The sequence below is a fragment of the Eptesicus fuscus genome, chromosome 2, assembly GCF_027574615.1.
Source record: "Eptesicus fuscus isolate TK198812 chromosome 2, DD_ASM_mEF_20220401, whole genome shotgun sequence".
NCBI lineage: Eukaryota > Metazoa > Chordata > Mammalia > Chiroptera > Vespertilionidae > Eptesicus > Eptesicus fuscus.
In genome coordinates, this window is record NC_072474.1 from 111,115,014 (window position 1) to 111,139,271 (window position 24,258).

At 42.8% G+C, this 24,258-nt stretch overlaps 2 long non-coding RNA genes across 3 annotated transcripts in view; one reads left to right on the top strand and one right to left on the bottom strand.

Moving 5' to 3' along the window:
- LOC114234904 (uncharacterized) overlaps positions 1–10,139 on the bottom strand; it is a 111,741-nt gene extending 101,602 nt beyond the window's left edge. Inside the window, exons 1-2 of one of the 2 annotated variants that reach the window (XR_003621087.2) lie at positions 9,862–10,139; positions 1,164–1,490 (exon numbers count right to left, since the gene is read on the bottom strand). This is a non-coding gene — a long non-coding RNA (uncharacterized LOC114234904). Of the gene's footprint in view, positions 1–1,163; positions 1,491–9,861 lie in introns of those variants that run through there. The other variant, XR_008557708.1, reaches the window with a different exon arrangement.
- Positions 10,140–13,322: 3,183 nt separating this feature from the next.
- On the top strand, positions 13,323–21,758 carry LOC114234905 (uncharacterized). The gene is made up of 5 exons (XR_003621089.2): positions 13,323–13,770; positions 14,444–14,719; positions 17,509–17,571; positions 21,180–21,275; positions 21,489–21,758. It is a non-coding gene; the product is annotated as an uncharacterized LOC114234905 (long non-coding RNA).
- Positions 21,759–24,258: the final 2,500 nt, after the last annotated feature.

Here is a 24,258-nt window from a genome sequence, read left to right on the forward strand (position 1 = left end):
GTTTTTGTAAATTTTAACAACTCAAGATTTTATTTTGATTGGTAGATGTCTTAATCAGTGGACTGTGATAACAAAATGCCATAAACTTAATTGTTTATAAACAACAGACGCTTGTTTTGCAGAGTCCTGAAGGCTGCAAGTCCAAGATCAGAGTGCCAGCATGATCAGGTTCGTATTAGAACCCTCTTCTGGGTTGCAAACTGTCATCTTCTCTCTGTATCTTCACATGGTTGGAAGAAGGCAAGAGAGTTCTCTAGGTCCTTTTTATAAGAGCACTAATTCCATTCATGAGGGTACCACCATCATGACCTAATTATCTCCCAAAGTCCTCATCTCTGAAACCATCACATTGAGGGTTAAGATTCCAACCTGTAACTTTTTGGAGGGACACAACATTAAGTTCACTGCAGTAGAATATAGTGTTTGGATGCACTTATGATTATAAGTGCCCAAAGACAATTCTATATTTATTGTTGATCTATAGATATCTTAATTCACCAAGGACATTGCATATGCATGATGTTATGTTCCCATCAATATTTGAATTCTTATTATCACCACAAACATAATTTTTATTTTAATTGTATTTCCAGTAGCATTTATAAACATGTCAGATTTCTCATCTTTGACAGAATAAATGTCCCAAAGCTTTACCCTGATTTACTGAATAAGTGGACAATTGATCAGTAATTGAGATGATCTTATTACTTGACAGATCAGATAATATCATTTAACTATTTGTTTGCAAAGACCTTTTTCTCCTAATTGAGTCAACACATCAACAGTTATGCTTTTGTTTTGTGTGTGTGTGTGTTGTTTTTTGGGGGGAGCACATATAGAAGAAATAAAATAAAAAAAACAGGTAAAGCAAATGTAGAACAATACTCAGTTGATATACATAAAACACCTTGTTGCACACCATCTGCAGTTTCAAGTGCTGAGTCCTCATGTCTAGGCAGAGTCTGCAGTGGATGACATCACTGTGCCATCCTGGTGGATGGTTAAATGTCAAAAACTATTTTGAGCAGCTGTCACAGTCATCAGCATCATTCTGGAGTAGTAAACATTATCGTGTTTCATTTATCATCAAACATGCACTTTTGCTTTTTGAGCTCATTGCTTGCAAAAACAAACAAAAAGAAATTATTAAACAACAAAGTAAATAGGGTTGAAGAATTATACCACAGAATAAATGACAGAACCACTGTAGCAAGGGAGTCAAACTACTCTCTAGCTGCTCTTGGGCAGAGTTGCTCAGTCTCTGCAGGCTGATGGCATTGAAGTAACTTGTAGCCTATAATTTCCTGTGTTCCCCACTGGTCATGCTGACACACAAATCAAGTGGCTGGCATGAGAGTCAGCCACAGATACTCTTCTCCCACCTCCACTGGAAAGCAGAACAAAGTAGCTGTCACTACCAGCATTTCTCCAAACTCTTCATTTCACCAGCAAGTGCCTGGCATGCTGTCCTTGGAAGGGTTATTTTGAGACTGGAAAGGATCAGGAGAAGAAAGACGGGTTACCACTGATTGTCATTCAAGTGTAACCATGTGTTAGGAGAGAACTCTGTTCTCTGTAAGCAGTATCAGACATCATGGCAGAAAATGTAATTGTTCACATAAGCCCCACATGATTGTCTAGAGCAGTGGTTCTCAACCTTTCTAATGTCGTGACCCTTTAATACAGTTCCTCATGTTGTGGTACCCCCAACCATAAAATTATTTTCATTGCTACTTCATAACTGTAATTTTGCTACTGTTATGAATCATAATGTAAATATCTGTGTTTTCCGATGGTCTTAGGTGACCCCACAGGTTGAGAACTGCTGCTGTAGAGCCTAAGACCATCGGAGTGAGAACAAGATCTTGCTGTCCTTTTGCAGAAGCTGCTGACCTGATGCAAAGATGAGGTGAAGCTAATGCATCAGCTTAGAGATTATACCTGAAAACAGAAGGCATCTACCTTAAATCAACAGTATAGAGTGCTGTGTTCTCCAGTCAGTGGAATACAGTCATCCAGGAACCCAGGCTTGTAAGGAGTGGTTTTATCAGTATTCCCAGTGACCCAGTTAGGAATTTATTCTTCCTCTCCTCACGAATCTTGGCTCTATGAGAGTATAGTTTCTTGCCCCAGTGGAGTTAGACTTTCACAGGGTGCACAGGAAATATCCAACCCTCCATAAAGTCTCTTGTCATCTTGGTCTCCATTTGCCTGTATATAGCAGGCAAATGAGGAAACTTCCATACTGGCATGGGTAATGGACCTTGACCATCCTAAGGAGGCCCGGCCACTGGTACATACAGGAATAAAGGACAAAAACATTACACGATCCACTGATACCCCCATACACACTTTTATTCTAATTGGGCAAATAGACCAATCAGGACTGAAAACTCAGAGCAAAAAGGAAATGAATAATTGTGAATTAATAATACCATCTATCATACTAAGTTAAACCAAAAAATCATTTTGATTTGCTCTGGATTGGAGCAAATTTCCTCCAGGTTCTACTTTGGGCTTTTAATTACTTTCCATTATCATTAATTGTTGCCTGACCAGAAGCATTCATTTTCCATTTATCCTCTTATAATACTAGGACAATGCCAGATAACACTGACCAGGCTCGACAGAATATCATAGGAGGAGATTAGAGTGCTGCACGGATTATTATTTTTCACAGAATTACTTTTGAGACAAATTGAATTTCATTGCCTGAAATGAATTTTTATGTTTTACAGAAAAGGGACAAATGGGTGTCACACATTACAAAGTACATGGCAATGACATAATTGAAAGAAATAAAACCGACTTTTATACATGAGAGTGAATGCTATCTCTGAATGAGCTTTAGAAGGTTTGCATCTATGTCCACACATGATTCATCACTGCAGAGTACAAGTGACAAAATTAAGATTACTGCATTTCAATGAAGAAATAGAGAGGCGAATTCTCATTCTCACAGATATTTTTCAAACTCAAATGCCAAGACTGCCCTGATGTCAAGGGAATGGAGATGTCTCCAACATTATTTCCACCCTGGAATCCACATGTCTAACAATATTGGTTATTATAAGTATTAAATTGGGTTTTGTAAAAATGTAATGGGATTGATGAGGATACACATCATAGAAAAAGAGAAAGTTTCTTCACGATGGAGGTTGAACAAGTCTTATTGTGCTGGGTTAACCTTCTCTGGGATATACCCATCTACAGCCTGAGGGCCACCAAGGATGATGGATGATTCTTATTAGGACAAATAAGACTCTCTCAGCCCTACCAGTGTTGGATTGGAGGAGGATTGGTTGGGGGTGGTGAAGGAAAAAGAAGAATTTCTCCCAGGTTTGGGGCTCAAGCTACTAAGTGAATATGGATGATGTCATTGCTCAGATAAAGGGGGCTAATAAAGAAAAGAAGTTATAAATCCCTTTATAAGTCATCACAAATATATTGTCCTAAGTCTTAGTCTACTGAGAGCTGGAAGTTTTGCTTTTTCGTCAGGTTTTGATAATGGACTGTTTGAAAGGGAAGTACTTGCCTTTCTCTTCTGCATTTCTCTTCATGGGACTGTCCACCTGAAACAATTCAGACAGTGATTCTGCAGCCTGTTCGCTCCCTTCTCTGCATCACCAGTGTCTCTCAGACTATTTTGGTGTTTTTTCTTTAAAATGTCCTTTGAAGAAACTTGTAGTGATATTGTCGTCTCACTCAATGTTAACTAACTCTCAAGCTGAAGTGGGTGCCTAAATTTGCAAGATGGTATTTCAAAGGCCAAACTTACTGATGGAAAACAAAAGACAAAACAAGATTTTTGGCATACAAGGGAAGGCATATGAATAGAGGTGACATATCCTACACCAGAATAGGCCTTATTTACGGCCAAGAAAAGATAATGTAATTAGAAGATAATTGCAGCATCTAACTTCTATCCCAACATATCCATCATTTTGCCAGCCTTTCAATCAATTATGTTTTGTTCCTTCTGATCTTAAAAGTTGCTTTTCCATAGAGAATATAATCAATAACATTGTAATAACTATGTATGGTTTCAGATGGGTACTAAACTTATTGGAGTAATCATTTCATGAGTTATATAAATGTTTATTTACTATGTTGTATAATTGAAATTAATATAATATTGTATGTCCACCATAGTTTGAAAATAAATTAATACTTTTTTTAAAGAAAGAAAGTTACTCTTCAATAAATGGGAGTTTCTCTTCCTTGATAATCTCTTCAAAGACTATGGTCAAGGAAACTAAATATGCTTGTCCTTGAAGATAAAATTAAGCCATAAGATGTGACCTAACCTTTTCTTATTATTATCCAAAACAGTGGGCTACTCAGAGTGAAGGCAAGAAGCAAGATCAAGCAAACAAGTACTATGATCTGACCATGAAGATATCATTAAAATTGTTCTGAAGAGATTTCACTCTTCCCAGGACTTGGCAGCCCTTCACATTCTTCTAAGGATTGGCAGCCCTTCAAGAATAAGGAAGGGGGAGACGAAAACAAGTATTACAGTATTCTAATAAAGCAACAGAAGGCTAATATGTTTTACAATGTCTTTTTATATATGGTAACTCATTTAAACTTGACAACAACCCTTTGAGGGAGGTGTTATAGACAGAAGAGATTGCACACAGAAAAGCCATTCAATAGTAGTGTGGCACAAATCCACATAATCCACCTTGAGTGTTGTCTGTGCATTGTAGGGTGAGGCACTTGAACTTTCTAAAATACACGCCCCAACCCCAGCTGGTTTTGCTCAGTGGATAGAGCATCGGCCTGTGCACTGAAGGGTTCCAAGTTCAATTCCAGTCAAGGGCACATGCCTGGGTTGCAGGCTCAGTCCCCAGTAAGGGGTGTGCAGGAGGCAGCCAATCAATGATTTCCTCTCATCATTGATGTTTCTCTCTCTCTCTCTTCTCCCTTCCTCTCTGAAATCAATACAAATACATTTAAAATAAAATGCCTCCCCCCATTCATAAAATGAGGATGGTTATCCCTCCCTTACAAGGATCCTATCTAATAAAGAGGTAATATGCAAATTGACCCTCACACCCTCACACAAGATTGCTGCCCCCATGTAGTCAAAGATGGCCACCCCATGTGGTCAAAGATGGCTGCCACAAGAAAGCCGGTAGGGGAGGGCAGTTGGGGGTGATGAGGCCTGTAGGGGAGGGAGGGCAGTTCGGGGTGACCAGGCCGGCAGGGAAGGACAGTTGCGGGGGACCAGGCTTGCAGGGGAGGGCCATTGGGGGTTACTGGGCCAGCAGGGGAGGGGAGTTGGGGATAATCGGGTCAGCAGGGGAGCAGTTAGGCGTCTATCAGACGGGCAGGGGAGTGGTTAGGGGGTGATCAGGCTGGCAGGCAGGCAAGCGGTTGGGAACCAGCAGTCCCAGATTGTGAGAGGGATGTTCGACTGCTGGACAGTCGGACTGGCAGTCGAACATCCATCGAGGGGTCCCAGATTGGAGAGGGTGCAGGTTGGGCTGAGGGACACTGCTTCCCCCCCCCACCCCCGCTACCCCAGTGCATGAATTTCATGCACCGGGCCTCTAGTATTATGATAATTAAAAGTGCTTAGGGACGTTTATAGCTTGGCACCAATGCTGGCAGATGGGAAATGCCCATCACTTTGTAGCTAGTATAATCTGTATATTTATCACAAAGTATACACCAGACAAGCCTCCTAGCTGAGCCTCACATGTCCATTGAATGTGAGGATCACAACTGAAATAACCTGTTAAAGCTGAGTTCCCAACTTCTCAGGTGAGAAATTAGTGAAAGCTGCAGAAAGACAGCAAGGTATGACACTGAGGACTTTCACTCTCCCAGCAGACTCCTTCAGAGTCATAAATCAGCTCTCTCCACTCCCGTCTTGAAAACCTCATGTTTAGAACTAGAGGCTACCTTTCTATCTCCAAGCCAGTTTTAGTCCCCTGGACATGGCAATAAATTACTGATTCCAATTGGTGAAGGCCAAGTTCAGATGACCTTTCACACAACAGGGGGCACTAGCCTAGAGGGGAATGTGTATCCGTGGGAGAAATTCTTAGGAATGACACAGGAAGTGAGCTAAAAAAAATGAAAATAAATAACAAGAACTCCAGAGTCCAAGTTTCTTCTTGGAGACAGACATTTCTACCAATACGGGCAAATTTAGCCTAGTCTTCATCTGATTTTTAGAATATCCCTAACCCTACCTCTTACCTATCCCTTTCACACCAACCTTTTGAAACTACCAGCAGTTTCTCATATATTTACATCTATTGCACAGCTGCAAATATTCACACTCAAGAATCCTTTGGCATGGAACACAGCCCACCCCCTTTGGCTAATTAACTTCTATGTACCCTTCCAAAAAATACTCAGCTCAAGTGTAATCTCTCCTCCAAGAACCACCCTTGGCCACTCCCTTTCCACTCAGATTCTGATGCTCCATCTCTGACCTTCACATTTGCTCAACACACAATTGGTGATCACCCATCAACTGATGAATCCTACTTTCTCATGATGCTCTTTACGTGTCAACTATTTAATAGTATCACACTGTTTACACTCATTTATATATGTCCCTTTCCCATTTGAAAGAATGTTCCTTAATGGCAGGGACCAAGCACCATGCATCTCAGTTTCCTCAGTACCTACTATAACACATTCAGTCTATTTTTAATAGATAAATGAAGGAAGAATAGAGGGAAGAAGGAGAGAGAGTGAATGAGAAAAGAAGGGAGGGACAAAGGAAGAAAAGAAAAAAGGATGAATCTTTGAATCTTCCCTCCCTCCTTTCCATCACTGATCACCAAGGTGGGCAGATCTAGTCTTCTAGCCAATTTCTTCTTTTTTTTTTTAATTTCTTTATTGATTAAGGTATTACATATGTGTCCTTATCCCCCATTACCCCCCCAACCCTCCCCCCACTCATGCCCTCACCCCCTTCTTGTCTGTGTCCATTGGTTAGGCTTATATGTATGCATACAAGTCCTTTGGTTGATCTCTCCCCCTTACCCCCAGCCTCCTCTACCTTCCCTCTGAGGTTTGATGGTCTTATCGATGTTTGTCTGTCTCTGGATCTGTTTTTGTTCATCAGTTTATGTTGTTCATTATATTCCATAAATGAGTGAGATCATGTTATATTTATCTTTCTCTGACTGGCTTATTTCACTTAGCATAATGCTCTCCAGTTCCATCCATGCTGTTGCAAATGGTAAGAATTTTTTCTTTTTTACTGCAGCATAGTATTCCATTGTGTAGATGTACCATAGTTTTTTAATCCACTCATCTGCTGATGGACACTTAGGCTGTTTCCAAATCTTAGCTATTGTGAATTGTGCTGCTATGAACATAGGGATGTAGCTAATTTCTTCTTAGTGAAGTGATCTATATTTTGCTTATGAGAAACGAGTTCAACCCTATGATCTCCTCTAAACTACACTTCTTTAGACACCTTTTGACAGGATATTGCAGAAAGATCATGTGTTTTGGGCTCCTCCAGACATCTGTTTAATTCATCTCTGATACTTAAAATCTCTCTCATATTAGAAAAGTTATTTCACATCATGGTCTCATTTTCCTCATCTGTGAAAACAGTATTTACTACCCCCACCTTGAAGGTAAGAGGAAGAGGATGTGAGGAATGTGCGAGTTGTGGGGACTTTTATAAGGGCCTAAAGCAATCAACAGCAGATTTCTTGGCCATCAGTTATTATGAGGTTTTTCCTCAGTTTTATTCACTTTTTGAAAGCCCAGGAAGTTTTATAAGTAATCCTTGTAAAAATGTCTACTTCTGTTTCTTTCTATCACACACCCAGTACACTAATAAAATTAGACCTCCACTTAAGATTCCCTCAGCTTAAATAGTTCCTGCTAAATTGATCTTTTAAAAGTCCTTGGAAAAATATATTTGCATTATATATGCCAAGAAAATAAATGTATACCTACTGCATAACCAGAGCAAATTCAAATTAGTGATAAAAGCATCAAGTTCACAGTAAATAAATAGGAAACTTCTGCTAGAGAACAGGCGACCTGCAGTGAGGTCCAGCGCCCTGAGTTCCAAACTCAGCTCCACCTCTACTCTCTGATCTTAGAAAGTTATTCAATTTTTTCTAGGCCTCAATTTCCCCATCCATAAAATAGGGTTAACCTTATGAAGTCAATATTTATAAGAAAGGTAGGGTGAGGACTATAAAAAGTCACACTAAGTCCATGACTAACTCCTTAGAACCTAGTACATGCCCAATAAACTATAGCTTTTTATTTTTCTTTAAAATGATAAGTTTTCCTCACATCCAAAGATAAGTCCATTTAAACACTAATTAGATGCCATTTATACCTACTGTATTAACAATATTGATTAAAGTGACAATATCCACTGCTGACTGTGTCCTTGGGAAACTTGTCTGTTTATACTTTTCTGGGAGCAAGGCAAACAGTTTCAATCCTTTAAGAAAAACAGACAGGTTGAGAGTCATACAGAGGAGATATCTACAGTCTTTCACATGAAATTCTTCCCCTGGTTATTCTTCCAAGGCAGGGATTTCCAGCTTTCAGAGAAACTCTGGGGCTGCCTCTGAGAGGGAGATGGGCAAATAGGCTTCATCTTTGCTCGTTGTATATATTAAGTCTGTGAGATGTAGGAGAAAACATTAATTTTCCAAAATTTAAAAATATATCCTGTAGGGCCCTGGCTGGGGTGGCTCAGTTGGTTGGAGCATCATTTTGTACACCAAAGGGTTGTGGGATCGATCCCTGGTTGGGGTTCTTATGGAAGGCAACCAATCTATGTTTTTCTATGTTTCTCTCTGTCTTTCTCTCTCTCTCTCCCTTCCTCTCTCTTAAAAAAAATCAATACATTTTTAAATGTATCCTGTAGAAACATATTCAAAGGCAATAATCCAAAGTAAAAAAGGTTATAAATAAAATTAATTTTAATGAAGCACTAACTTGCATAAGATTGAAAAATATAAGTTGACTATCCACTAAAGTGTAAACACTTAAACATATTGTACACTTGATAAAATGGCTTTCAATTTTAAAAAATAATCATTATGAAGACTCTAATCCAACACAATACTAGAAATAGATAGAGGCGGAGGAGTGAAAGTAAAGTTAACATATTAACATTCATCACTGATTACATGTCAGACATGGAGTGGAACACTTATAAAGAATGTGAGGAGAGCCTATGGTACCCATTGTGTGAAAGAAACAGAATCCAATTTATATTTACACTATAAATCCATCTTCATTATAACTTTAACCATATTCTTTATCTTCAGGGTCAGAGACTGTAAGATAATTTTTGTTTTTTAAAAACTTGTTGTTTTTTTCTGCGATGGAGAGGAGAATTGTTTTCTTTCTTTTGTCGGTTTCTTTACTCTGAAAAAAAAAATGTCTAATGTGCCATAATTTTCAGTTTTAAAGAGAACAACCAAAGGGCTTTCCAATTTTCCAGAAAGCCTCATAAACGGATGGCTTGAAATAAAACACGTTTATATCAAAAATTATTTTTGTTGTTGATAATAAATTAATAGAAGCACACCACTTCCAAGACTCCAAATAGAAACTGAGAATCACAATAGCCTCCCATCGTCTATCCCTGTCCTTTTCCAATCAATTCAGCTCAGAAGCCAGAGTGATCTTAAAACACAAATCAGATTTTTCCACTCCCCAGAGGAAAATTTCAGAGGCTTCCATTGTACTTATGAAAGAATCCACTTTCCTCACCATGGACCATGGCGCCCTACTGACCTGGTCTGGTTTTCTCTCTCTCTCTCTCTCTCTCTCTCTCTCTCTCCTCTCTCCCTCTCTCCCTCTCTCCCTCTCTTTCTCTGTACTTCCGTCTTTCCATCTTACCTTGGATTCCCCATGTTCCAGCCTTATTCTTCTTTCTCAAGATGCTACTTGCATTCACCTGAGAGCCTTTGCACCTCTTCTTCCATTGCCTTCAAGCCTTCAACCCTTTTCTTCCTCAGATTTTCTCCAAATTTGGTTCTTTTCATCTCCCTGATCTCACCTACACATAATCATTGCACCATTAAACTCTTATGATGTGCCAAGGCCTGTATTCAGTGCTAGTGGCCAGCACATTCCAAGATCTGCCCCAGCATGCCAGGAGCTCAAGACTTAGTGGCCCACAGGGAAGCAAACAGACTGATGCCATCCACTGTGACATAGGCAGTGATCATAAGCAAACAGAGATGTGGTGGGGGATGGGGTGCTAGAGAACCAAGACTTGCAGGATCAGGGGTAAATCCAGAGGCACTGACATCTAAACTGAAATATGAACACGAGGTAGCTAGAGAAATGGTAGGCACCTTGTTCCAGCCACAGGAACCAAGAAAAAGCAGGTCTCATTTGGGAACTACACGTGGTTTGCTCTGGTCCCTGGAGCCTAATGGATTCATCTAGAACTCCACATGCACAGGTAGAGGAACTCTTAGTCACCTTATTTAAGAGGCAGGAAGTTGGGGGTCTCAGCCGAGGGTGCTGTACATACACAGGGGTCAATTGCAAACAAACAAACAAAAATCCATACTGCTTTCCTCATAGCCCTACAAGCACACAATGTGACCTCACTTTCCACCCTCCACGTTTCTCAGGAAAGTGATAGTGGATCCTAAAACTTCTGACTGGGATCTTGACAGCCTCCCTTCTCCTTCTAGACTAATTAAGAGTGTCTGGATTCATCCACTCACCCAGCCTGCCTTGGGGATGAGGAAGCCCAGAAGCCCTACTGGGATTCAAAGTTATGACTAACACTCAGGACTTCAAGGGGCAAGAGGGCAAAGACATGGCCTTGAACTTTGAATGGCCCTGCATTCCACCCTGCTCAGGTGTAGTTTCTGAGATATTCAGGGAGGAAGGTTGTATGTAAAGGAGCTAAATGTGTGTTTTTTATGTTCTCCCTTCTATTGGGTAATGCTAAATGGGAGGCAGATTAGAGTGAAGTAAAGAGAAACAAGCAACAATAACAACCCACATTCCCAACAATAAGCAGGCCATGGGAAGAATCTCTACCCTGCTCTCTTAACTGAAGCTGCTATAATAAAATGATAAGGATGGGTTGGCTTAAACAACAGACAATTATTTTTCATAGTTCTGAATACTGGAAGCTCTAGGATCAGGGTGCTAGCATGGCCAGGTCCGGGTGAAAGCCCACTTCCTACCTTGAAGATGGCTAACTTCTTTATCCTCTCATGACAGAGGAAGAACAAGCTCTCTAGTCTTTTCTTATAGGGCACTAATCCCATCATGAGGACCCCATCCTCATAAGCTCATCTAAATCTAAGTACTGCTCAAAAGCTTCATCTCCAAATATGTCACGCTGAGTATTGGGACTTTGAAAATAAAGTTTGGAGGTCACAATTTAGTCCATAGCACCTGCTGACTCTGACTCCCTTGGGAGTTCTCTCTCTCCTCCTTTTCCGTTCTTTCCATTCCCCTATCAAATAAGCAATAACAACAGAAACAACTCCTTATATTTATAAAACACTGTGTACCAGATACTGTCTTAGGAATGTGATATGTACTAACTCATTGAATCCTTGCACAACCCAACGTCAGATATCACTGTTTTTTCAGTTTTGTAAATCACAAAATTAAAACACAGAGAGGTTAAGAAATCTTCACAAGGTCAACAAATAAACCTGCCAGGGAAAGAGTCTTAGAGACATAAAGGACAACTAGGTATGTGAGACCCAGACTGAAATGAGGAGGGTGTTGCTGGCAGGGAAAAGACAGTGAGAAGGAGTGTGGCCAAAGAGGGGTAAAAGGTGGGTTGAGAAAGAGAAAATGAACTGAGTGGTCCAAACCTCACCTCCTCTGAGAGTGAACCCTTCACAGTATCTGGCTTGGGCTCAGCACAGTCAGGGTTTAAACAATAGGGCCAGCAGTTGTGGGATTCAAACTCTACAGTGTCAAAGCTGCTTCATGAGGCCCAAGTATTCATGTCCTAATATCCAAGGAAGCTATGTGCTTTTTTATTCAATTTTTTGAGGGGTAAACCCACATTTGTGGAAAGAAAATTTGGTGGCAGCAGTCCTGGCAAATTGTTATTGTTTTTTAAACATGGTAATTGGCAAAGGAGCATTTTTTGACCACTCTAACCAGGAGTCTCCGGGTGCGGGCGGCGGGGGGCGGGGGGAGGTGAGGAGGAGCCCCTGAAATTATGGTCACTAGAAATAAAGGATCTGCATTCAAAGACATTGTTGTGAGGATTCACACTAAGGCAGAGAATTAGCAAAATAATAGAAGTTAATTTCTAGTTTTCTCTCTCTGAGCGAATGAGACACATAATTAATTCAAATCACCTCACCTTCATCCACTCACAGGTATGTTGAGCACATGTGCACATGGGCACAGACCTACACACACACACACACACACACACACACACACACACACACACACACACATGCTACATTCAACGTCTACATTCACAGCCACTCACACCAGAAGAGCATTGACACAAAGATGGTCAGTTCCACATGAACAGCATCACACTTTCTTTCATTCCACACTCACCACCCTTTTGTGGCACTGACCAGTTGCTTTATTAAGAACCCATTTGTTGTGCACACAGAGTGGTGATTTAGACAGCAAACATGGACTTCCGTCCTAGCTACATCACAGGAAACTGTGTAAGCTGACCGTGGTTTTTAATTTCCTCACCATACACTTGCAATAATACAAAAAGTAGCAGTGTTTTTAGGATTGCAGCTAGTCTTATGTTAAGGATGCAGATGTTTCCAGTGAAGAATCTAACAGCTCATGTAAATGAAAACAGCACATCTTCTTACTGCAGAACTGCCTAGACTAAAACCCTTGCCCCCTGGGAAAATGTCCTTATTGTCCATATGCTTGTTTAGTTGAACAGTTAACCCAGACATTTCACCAAAGCATCTGACAAAACTGCCATGTTCTGAGCTCCAAGAGGTTGGTGAAGACCAAGAGCTGTGCCTTGAGAATCAGAGAGAAATACACAGCAACAGAGACACATACAGGAACACGAAGACAAAAAAGAGATAAACCAACAGACAGACTCAGAAAGATATAGAAGCAAAGAGAGTCACCAAAAAAGAAACATAAAAAGAGACAGATTCAGAGATAAAGACAAACAGAAAAAAAAGAGGAGTTCAGGAGCTATGCCACTGAGATTTCCAGGGAGAAACAAAGGGGGAAAACATAGGCTTTTTATAATATTTTCAAGTAGTCGCCATTAACAAGATTTTTCCCAGGTACATTGGCTGGGGGTATTGTGAGGAGTACACTCTCATCTCTCCCCTCATCTCTTCTCCTTTAGTGCTCTGCTTATACACAGTAGACCAAGTTATTTGAGTCCTGAGTGCTGTTAAATGCTCGCTTGCCTTTATTTACACTGTGCTAGAACATGATGTTCATCAGGAGATTTGGTGTAGGAGAGAGTCCCCCACGGCCAAGAACAGCAGGGGCTGCCAGCCATCCTCCTGAAACCACAGCAGAGCCAAGAGTGGGAGCTTGTTCACACTTCGACTGCATGGATTTGCAACTTCAGTTTAATAGGCTCAACAGTGCCGACACCAAACAAATCCCTCCCTGTCCCAGAAGCAGCCCGGCTTCTGGGCTGAGCTACTAAGAAAGAATTTGCTTATAATATGAAGCCTGGAACCTGGATAGGAGTCCACTTACTGTGGGTATGTGTTGGTTCATGTGCTCACTTCAAAGAGTCTACCAGTGCTTCACCCATCTCTGCTTTTCTGGTATCCAGAGGCTCCCAGTTTTCAGGTACCTTTACTCATTTGCCTCAGGTTGTGCTCAGCATGAACATCACTCCACACATGGCCCTACTTTTCTTTGTCCACCTTTATAGCCCCATCCTATTTCCCAATCTTTCCATCCCCTTCAGGCATCCACTCACCTGTTTAATGGAGATTAAGGGGGGAAAATCACCACCACCATCTATGCATTGATGTTCACACATGTGCATCCATGAACTCAGATCACATTGTTCTGTGTGAGCTGTCACATTTTGACCTAAGTGATACTGTGCTATGCATTCTATTCTACATTGTACTCATTGCCGCCTTTGTGGTAAAATGCCTAGCATGGTTCCTGCCACCTAGGTGCTCCACAATATTTTGAATGAAGCAATGAGCTTGACCTCCATTGAGTCTCTTCCTTACAAGATATGGCCAGTGAGTGAAGTTCACAGGCAGGGCTTCAGTGGGCTGCCCACAGGAAGTGGGAGGGTATAAACACCCCTTCTGACTTTCTTTTTTTTTTTAATATATTTTATTGATTTTTTACAGAGAGAAAGGGAGAGGGATAGAGAGTTAGAAACATCGATGAGAGAGAAACATTGATCAGCTGCCTCCTGCACACCCCCACCTGGGGATGTGCCCGCAATCAAGGTACATGCCCTTGACCGGAATCGAACCCGGGACCCTTCCGTCCGCAGGCCGACGGTCTATCCACTGAGCCACACCAGTTAGAGCCCCCTTCTGACTTTCTGAGCTCACCCCAGGAGGAGCTGAATCATCCCAGGACCACCAAAGATAAGATGAAAAGATCATAGAAATTGATGTCTGGACAGCTGAGATGACCTCCTGGTTCCACACATCTGATACTTGAAGGATCTCAATTTCATCGTTTCTAAAATATGGGTAACAAAACTACCTTGCTTACCTCTCATGAGGGTCAAATAAGCTCAACCATGGATAGGTTTTCGTAAATGGTAAGAACTTAATTCCTCACCTTCCTTTTAGGTTCTCTACAGTGTCATTACCTCTAAGGCCAATAAAAATGAGTTTATTTTTGTATCTTCATGGGGAACTGTGCCTGGCCAGTAGATACTTAATCAATATTTATTGAATAGGGCAGTGGTCAGCAAACTGCAGCTCGCGAGCCATATGCGGCTCTTTGGCCCCTTGAGTGTGGCTCTTCCACAAAATACCACGGCCTGGGCAAGTCTATTTTGAAGAAGTGGCATTAGAAGAAGTTTAAGTTTAAAAAATTTGGCTTTCAAAAGAAATTTCAATTGTTGTACTGTTGATATTTGGCTCTGTTGACTAATGAGTTTGCCGACCACTGGAATAGGGCATGTTTTGGGTCCCTTCCCTTAAGTCACTCTCTCTCTTTTACCATCTCCATTATAATACCTACCTGACTTCAAGATGTACAAACTTGTCTTCCATTTTAAGCCAGACTGTGTGTCCTTGGCCTAGAGAACAAATGGGTTTCTTTCCCTTCTCATGACCTTCAATGCTCCATTGAAGATGGACAGTATTTACCCTCTGATCTGAACAACATCACTGCCTCTAGGACTTAAGGTTGTTTCATCTTGTTTTGTTTTGTTTTGTTTTTTTTTTGGGGGGAAGAGTTTGACTAGAGTACCAGAGATTTAAATTGAAACACCCTGTCCCTGGGATATTAGAGGGGTTTGAGGAGAAGGAGTTAGAGGGCTGACTCCACAATGAAGGGATATTGTTGAAGTCACCTGATCCATCTCCCATTGCACCTAAGAGTGTTCCTTTCAGTCCTTTTAAACTCACACCTGAGGCTTAGAGGTCAGTCCTTCACACTTTCCAAGGAGACCAGCAGAGCTCCCCCTGTGAGGATGAAGAGGCCTCCTAAATATCTGGAAATTTCTTATGAAGAAACAGCATTGCTTTTGTGTTCCCTGAGCACTTTCCTCCACATAGCCTGCTAATAACAGCCTCAAAATTCAGGTTACATCCACGTCCAAGTTTCCAAGCCTTCACTCTTAATCCTTTTTTAATTGATATGAAATGTATTCCCAATTATTAATGGAAAGTGTACTTTCTGGAATTTAATTAAATGCTCTAATCACATTTATGCCATTAAAAATGGTTTTAGGTTTTTGTTGTCGCTGTTGTTTTTCTAATGAGCTGTTTATCTGCTGATAACTGCAGTGTGGACAAAGGGGGAGATTCCAAAACAGCTCCAGACACTCAAAAAGAAATAACTTTGCTATTGATAAAAATAATAACTCATGTACAGCAGGGGGTGGTAAGAAAGCCTAAATTTATTACTGCTGTGTCGAATGTGCAAATGTCACTTCCTTAAAGAGGGAAAATTAGTTTTTAAGCCCGGTTTGGCAGCCAGAATCTCTGGCTGTCTGAATAATATTGGATTTTTCAAGCCTTCTATGATGCCCCAGGGTGGGGTGTTTTGCATGCAAATTGTAAATTATATAATGCTAAAAATGTTATATAAGGAAAAAATGAAGACTAAGTTCTCATTCTTTTAACTTTTTTTTTTTTTTAGTCTTCAACCTTTTTAGTCCTTTGAATTTAACTAACATTTACTGAGCACCTGCAATGTCTTAGGTGTCTTTAGGTCATTTAAAATTTGTGACAATGATGTGAAGGAGGTAAATTATTCCATATGTGTGGACAAAGAAACCAGGGCTCTGAGAGTTGAACTGAGTCAGCTATCCCATAAGGAAGAGGTTTTGCTCAATGTTCTACGCTAGAGATTCTCAAACTCAGGCATGCATCAGAGTCCCCTGGAGGGCTTGCTAAAACACAGATTTCTGAGCTTCACTTCAGAGTTTATGATTCAAGAAGTCTGAGGTGTGGCCCATGAATGTGTAATTTCAATACGTTCCCAGGTGATGCTGATGCTGCTGGTCAGGGCACCCCACTTTGAAAAAGACTCTCTCCTATATGCTAATGATACCTGGTTATTACCTTATGTAATAACCTGGTTATTAATAACAGGAAAGATCAAAGTTTAAACCTAGATAATATATGCATGCCATTTTCACAGCTTTTCCAAGAAACTGAACTTTAACACTCTTCAGGTCTGTTCCCCAGAGATCGCTAGGGGAAGGGACCAGACAATAAAGAGGGACCTATACCCAGTAAGGTCTGAATAATGTAGGAAAGGTGATTACCTCTCAGTTACACCTGGGAGCAGGTCATTGGCCAGAATAGGCGTGACCACTGCAAGGACTCAAAACCTGAGATACTTAAGCTCCTGAACAAAGGAGCCCCTCTCTTTCTCCCTTGCTGCTCAAGCCTGACTCCTGGCTTGCAGGGCTCTCAACTCTACACTCGCCCTTATGGCCCACAACCATGTGGAGCCCACACACAATGAATTAATGGACTGTGATTAGCCTGATGCTCTGCTGGACTCAGCCCCCCAATGGAATGGAAACTCTGGACACTGGCTTTGCTTCTGGCTCTGCTGAATCCCAGGCTGAACCTTTTGCAGGAATGGTTTAAGGGAAATGGGACTTTGGAAACCAAGGGATGTAATTTCATGTGAATAAAAATCACTCATTCTCCCATATGAGTCTTAGAAAATTATTTTTCTCAAGATGTAGTATGAACCCCCCTCCCACTAGCAACAGAGAAATTCCACTCATGCAATTCTCTAATAACACAACCTTCCTCCTCCTCCTCTTCCTTGACCTTACAGCTAGAAGGGATTCCAAGAGGTCATTCAATCCATATCTCTACTTTAGATAAGTAACTATTAATTACACTTATTTCACAGACACTTTGCTAGGGGATTATTGGGGGCAGGAGAAGAAACATCCTGTCAAGAATCAACCAGGCAGTAAGTACCAAGTCACTAGCACTTACCTGAAATTTAGCAGATAAGACACATTTTAAGTGTGGGTTCATCTAAAGAGCTAATCTACCACCCTATCCCCTGACCAGTTAGCCAAACCCCAACTGGAAGTCAGTTAGCTGTTTAAAGCCAGTCCTTTCCACACACCAGGATCAAAGCCCATATCCTGTGATGGGAGGATGGGGAGTAGGTAAGGTGAGGGCGGGAAGCTAGAAGCATCCCTAAGACCAGGCCTAGGCCTCAACTTCACCAAGACCCTTGTCCATTCATGAAGGGGCTATTTAGGTAACTCACACAGGCCCAGAGAGAGAACATCAGGGTTGGAGAAAAATATTCATCATTTTATCTGAAACTTATATATACCCCATTAATACACTACAACTAGTTTTTTAGTGATTTAGTAAGTTGTATTCCTTTGTACTTTTATACTTGAGAAAAACTTACCGTATTTTCCAGTGTATAAGACAACTTTTTAACCCAGGAAAATCTTCTATAAGCCTAGTCGTCTTATACGCTGGAAAATACGGTAATTGAAAAAAAGGCTTAAACATTTCAATATAAACATCTATATATATATATAAAAGCCTAAGTGTCTGTCTGACCATCTGACAGGTAACTATGATTCACACTGACCACCAGGGGGCAGATGCTCAATGCAGGAGCTGCCAAGACACTCACTAGACATTGAAAAAGAAATGGCACTGTGGACCTGGCGCCAACAAACCAACACTCGGCTTCCCCCAAGTGGGACACAGGCCCTGCCACCACCCTGGAGCTACAGTCCACCAAATCACAGACAACGCTGCTGAGACCCCGTGGCACAAAATGCAGCCCACAACCCAGCTCAGCCCAGAAACAGTCGCTGTGGATTCTGGGTAATGACGTCACGTAGCAACGCCTGGCTTCCTCTGCCTAGCGACTAGCCTCCTTGGAGTTTCTTCAGCCCAGGAACACAATTTGTTTTGTACCCAGGTGCAAACATTTTACACTTTCACCAAATGTTTGTGAAGCATTTTCACGTGCCTCATCTCATTTGATCCTCACAGAAGTTCTGGAGTAGGTAGATAGGAGACTCGGTAGAATCTTATTTTCTTTTCATTAGCTGAAAAATGGAGATTTAGAAAGTTTAGAAACTTGACCCGACTGAAAAGAAGAAATGGTGGAACTTAAAAATGACTTCAAGTTTTCTCACTGCGCAGAAAATAGTCAAACACTGCTACAGTTAAATATTTTACCCTTTGTTCCGGGTGAGGCCTCGTGCACCTAGGCCCGGGTGAGCCCAAGTGGCCCTGGGTCTGGGAGAGGCCAAGCGTCCCTGGGTCCGGGTGAGACCATGCGTCCCTGGATCCGGATGAGGCCTCGTGCACCTAGGCCCGGGTGAGCCCAAGTGGCCCTGGGTCTGGGAGAGGCCAAGCGTCCCTGGGTCCGGGTGAGACCATGTGTCCCTGGATCCGGATGAGGCCTTGTGCACCTAGGCCCGGGTGAGCCCAAGTGGCCCTGGGTCTGGGAGAGGCCAAGCGTCCCTGGGTCCGGGTGAGACCATGTGTCCCAGGATCTGGGTGAAGCCTCGTGCACCTAGGCCCGGGTGAGCCCAAGTGGCCCTGGGTCGGGGAGAGGCCAAGCGTCCCTGGGTCCGGGTGAGACCATGTGTCCCTGGATCCGGGTGAGGCCTCGTGCACCTAGGCCCGGGTGAGCCCAAGTGGCCCTGGGTCTGGGAGAGGCCAAGCATCCCTGGGTCCGGGTGAGACCATGTGTCCCAGGATCCGGGTGAGGCCTCGTGCACCTAGGCCCGGGTGAGCCCAAGTGGCCCTGGGTCTGGGAGAGGCCAAGCGTCCCTGGGTCCAGGTGAGACCATGTGTCCCTGGATCCGGATGAGGCCTCGTGCACCTAGGCCCGGGTGAGCCCAAGTGGCCCTGGGTCGGGGAGAGGCCAAGCGTCCCTGGGTCCGGGTGAGACCATGTGTCCCTGGATCCGGGTGAGGCCTCGTGCACCTAGGCCCGGGTGAGCCCAAGTGGCCCTGGGTCTGGGAGAGGCCAAGCGTCCCTGGGTCCGGGTGAGACCATGTGTCCCTGGATCCGGGTGAGGCCTCGTGCACCTAGGCCCGGGTGAGCCCAAGTGGCCCTGGGTCTGGGAGAGGCCAAGCGTCCCTGGGTCCGGGTGAGACCATGTGTCCCAGGATCCGGGTGAGGCCTCGTGCACCTAGGCCCGGGTGAGCCCAAGTGGCCCTGGGTCTGGGAGAGGCCAAGCGTCCCTGGGTCCGGGTGAGACCATGCGTCCCTGGATCCGGATGAGGCCTCGTGCACCTAGGCCCGGGTGAGCCCAAGTGGCCCTGGGTCTGGGAGTGGCCAAACGTTCCTGGGTCTGGGTGAGACCATGTGTCCCTGGATCCGGGTGAGGCCTTGTGCAACTAAGCCCGGGTGAGGCCACGTGCCCCTGGGTCTGGGAGAGGCCAAGCGTCCCTGGGTACGGGTGAAGCCAGATCCTGGGTCCGGGTGAGGCCGTGTGCCCCTGGATCCATCCGGGTGAGGCTGGGTCCCAGGCCCGGGTGAGACCACGCGCCCCTTGGGTATGGGTGAGGCCACGTGCCCCTTAGTCCGCGTGACGCCGTGCCCCTGGGTTCGGCCGAGACCAAACCAGAGGGAGTCGGACCTCCATTACCACCATTTGTCCACCATCCAGAGCTGAGGGGTCAGTGCTGACATGTACACATAAGGAACTACTGGACATCGAAATTGGGTCTCAAAAGAACTGTTGGTCCAGGGGGAAGCTCGCTACAGATTGATTCATTTGCCTGTCAGCATAAATATTATTGCTCGTCTCACATTCAGTTCTTATTAGTATATATCTAGTGACATTTGATCTCATTCATCTAGAGGAAATGATGAACAACATAGACTGAGGAACAAGAACAGAACCAGAATCAAGGAGGCATCGATCGGACTATCGGGCCTCAGAGGGAGGATAGGGGAGGGTAGGGGGAGGGTGGGGGGGAGGGGGAGAGTTCAACCAAAGGACCTGTATGCATGCATATAAGCCTATCCAACGGTTAAGTTCAACAGGGGATTGGGGCATGCGTGGGGAGAGGGGTGGGATGGGAATGGGGGGATGAGGACAAATATGTGACACCTTAATCAATAAAGAAATTAAAAAAATATATATATTTTACCCTTTGTTCTCCCTGCATGATTTACAATAATAATCTGCTTTGTGTTGATATTTACTGCTGTGTTGCTGACAATTACCTGAAAGAGAGGTTGGGGTGCTTCACTGGGCTGGAAAAAGTTTAGCTAAATCAGAAAGCAGGTCTAATTAAGCAAGTTTATTCTATATCTATAAAAGGCTACATTGACTCGCGCATGTGCAATACATATAAAGCTCTCGCTGGCATGCGTGTGTTTCGATCTGTCATTGTCGATCATGAATTTGGTTGACACTGCTATTATAGAGAAAGGGCAAATAGCGATATTAAAATATTTCTTCTAATTAATTTACTTTCAATGTGCATGAATCTGTGCACCAGGTCACTAGTTTAAAATAAAATACAATTTTTATTACCCTATTATTATATTTCTTCATTTTTTTTCAATTTGAAGGAAGCTTCAAAAGAGGCCAGCATCTTCCACTGCTCATTGCCCCTGAGATTTCTAAGTGGACAAAATTACTTGGGCAAACATCACAAGTATGCTAGGGTATGCCAGTCACCTTTCTGGTTCACTTGTACTTTTATATAAATTGGGAAATTTGGGCCAATTTATCTTTTAGATTATTTTATCTATATAATAATTCAGTATGTTCTCCCTCCCCTCCCAACCCCAGCAGATAAAATTGTTGATAGCTCCCATGGGGTCCTTCCCACCTTCCCTAATGTCACCTTACCTTTTGTCTTCTACATGGCTCTGTAGGAGATGTGAGGCTTCCCAGGATGGCTGAGTGCCCCCCACTCTACCCGGGATGAAGGCTTGGACAATTCTTGACAAGTGAGCAGACCAGCTAAATGGTGCCAACAGTGACTGATGGGCAAGTTCCGATTCAGCAACCAGAGCAGCTTAAGGGCACTACAATAGTTCTCAGATGAAAGACTCAAGAGCAATGAGCAATATGAATCTATTAATGACAAACTGTGTCATGGAAAATGGATGAGCCTTGCGATGAGTGTTATAAATGAGGGCATAAAAGGGACAGAGTGGCTTTGATGTTGGGGACCTGAGGGACACTTCTGACCCAGACTGGTGAAATCATGGGAATGGCAGGCAGCAGCTTAAAGAAGAAAGCTGTTATAGATGAAGACATAGTTGTGCAAAGACTAAAATTAACCATAAGACCAGAAGGTCTGCATGATCAAACCTATTTTACTGCTTTTATATTGAGTAATTTTTGGTGACCATGTTGCCTGTCCTTGCAGTCCTGGCAAGTTCTTTGCTCAACAACAACTCTATTGATGGTGAAAAGGGTACACAGTGGTCATTCTGATTCAGTGTGGGTGTGATATGAAATGTGAAGCCGCCTCTGATCATGACATGAACCCTTCTTTGTCTGGTCCTTGCTTGCCCCTTTGGCCTCATCTCCTTGTAGGAGGGCTACTGAGATGAGCCTTAAATATTAAGGGAAAATATAAAGCTGATATGCATTGTATCAGCCATACCAGTTGACAGAAGATTGAAATGCACTACACTGTTTGCTAAATACTCATGGATGCACTCCCAGAGTGTCCCCTCCACCTGCCTCTATCTACCCCTAAAAGTCCCCAGTATTTCCCAAGATCCATTAACTAAAGTAATTTCCTAGGTCAGCTGAGCATCTCCTGAACCTTACTATAGCTACCTTTGTGTGTTTTTCTGTTCCAATTGTCTGGGGTTTGTGGTAGACAGACAGGCTACCCAGATCCTTCTTCAGTGAAGGATTTACAATCCACTGCAAGGAATTCAGCCAGTAGATACTATCCAGGATTTGCTTTGGCTACAGAAAGCCAGAGTCATACTATTCCATTTCAAATAAATAAGCAAGATGGAGTTTAAGGGTCTGGTCATTTCTGCTCAAGGGGGACTTTTTTGATAGGTGATATGTTCTCAAGACCTCCCTGTGGAATTGGCCAAAGTTTTGTTAGACCTTGGTGTAAAATTTCCTCCTGCCCAATTTTGTTCCCTCCCTCTTCCTGCCATAAGTCAACACCTAATAAACCTTTGGCACCCGTAACTCTGTCCTCAGCCTCTTCTTCCCAATAACCCACCCTGCCACAGTGTAGGTTTTGTGGGTTGTTAAATATTTTTACTACCATCCCTGTTTACCTAAACAAAGTTATTTTTAGATGCCAATGCACTTCATAGTCTCTCATGCTTCTAAACTTTAGTACTCACTATTCCCTCACCCTGGTACATCTTGCCATGCCATCATTCTTCACTTGGATCATTCAACTTATTCCTTCTCATAGTCAGAAGGTATTAGTCATAGGAAGCCTTTCAGGGCTGTCTTAGCATTCTATTGCTGTATTACAACCTACCACAAACTTTGGTTAAAATAGCACAAAATGACTAGAGTGCCTAATAGACATGGGTTAACTAAAGTCAAGACTCTATCCTTGGAGCCCTAGGCCAGATGACCTGACCTCTGGGGCATGCTTGGAGGCCTGTACAAGAGGGGAGAATGAGCTGAAGTCCAGGATAAGAGAATCTGGGTGACAGGAAACTCAGTCATTCATACCATCAAGTCCTAGAGAGGTAAAGCCACCTCAAGTCCCATCTGAACCAGTGTTGGCACCTTAGGATAATTATCTGAAGGTAAGGTTGGGGGTAAAGGAAAATTACTTTTAGTAATAGAGACTCTCAACATCCAGATGAAGGTGGAGGACCAGACACCATACAGTGGTCAGTAAACAACCAAACTCATTACCCTAATGGATGATGCAGGTGGAAAACACAAATAGATTTCAAGAATGCCAGGGAGTTAGGAAAGCACAAGAATGTGCCTTGAATTCCCACTATAGGCTGTTGACAATTAAAATCTGAGACAGTCGCAGGCCTTTCTGAAAGCTGTACTATAGGCAAGTAGAAAAGCAATACTGGCTATAATCACTTTGTAATCTGTTCTTGTTTAAGGAAAGCGACTCTAAGGAAGGTTTTAAGTGCTGCTTTTTGTCCCTTACTAGATGTGTGACAATTCTAGAATTGGGACCATAAAATCATCATACAGGTTTCTTTGCTTATGCTGCTCTTGATTTTTGAATCTTTCTACGTGGATTACTCCTGGGCATCCTTCAAAATTCAGCCTCAGACTTTTCTATTTATACTTCCACGACCTTCAAAAATGCTGGCACCGGCTACCCTCCAGCACCTGGGACCTGGGCTTCCCTCGCAGCCCCGGCTTTGTCTGAAAGGTCGTCCAGAAGGATGTCCGGAAGGATGTCCAGTCTAATTAGCATATCACTCTTTTATTATTATAGATTATTGATGTTTACATGTCTGTTCCACTAACCTGTGAGCTGCTTTAGCTAGGAGCATGGCATCTATCTTCAAGCCATAGTATTGGGAATTAATGCCTAACACATTAGTAAGTGCCGAATAAATATTTCTTTGTTTTGAAAATGAAAGAATGGATGAAAGTTACTAAGGCTGAGATTTTAGAAACATCATAAAATTTTGGATCCAGAAGAAATATTCTAAAATCTTTCATTTTACA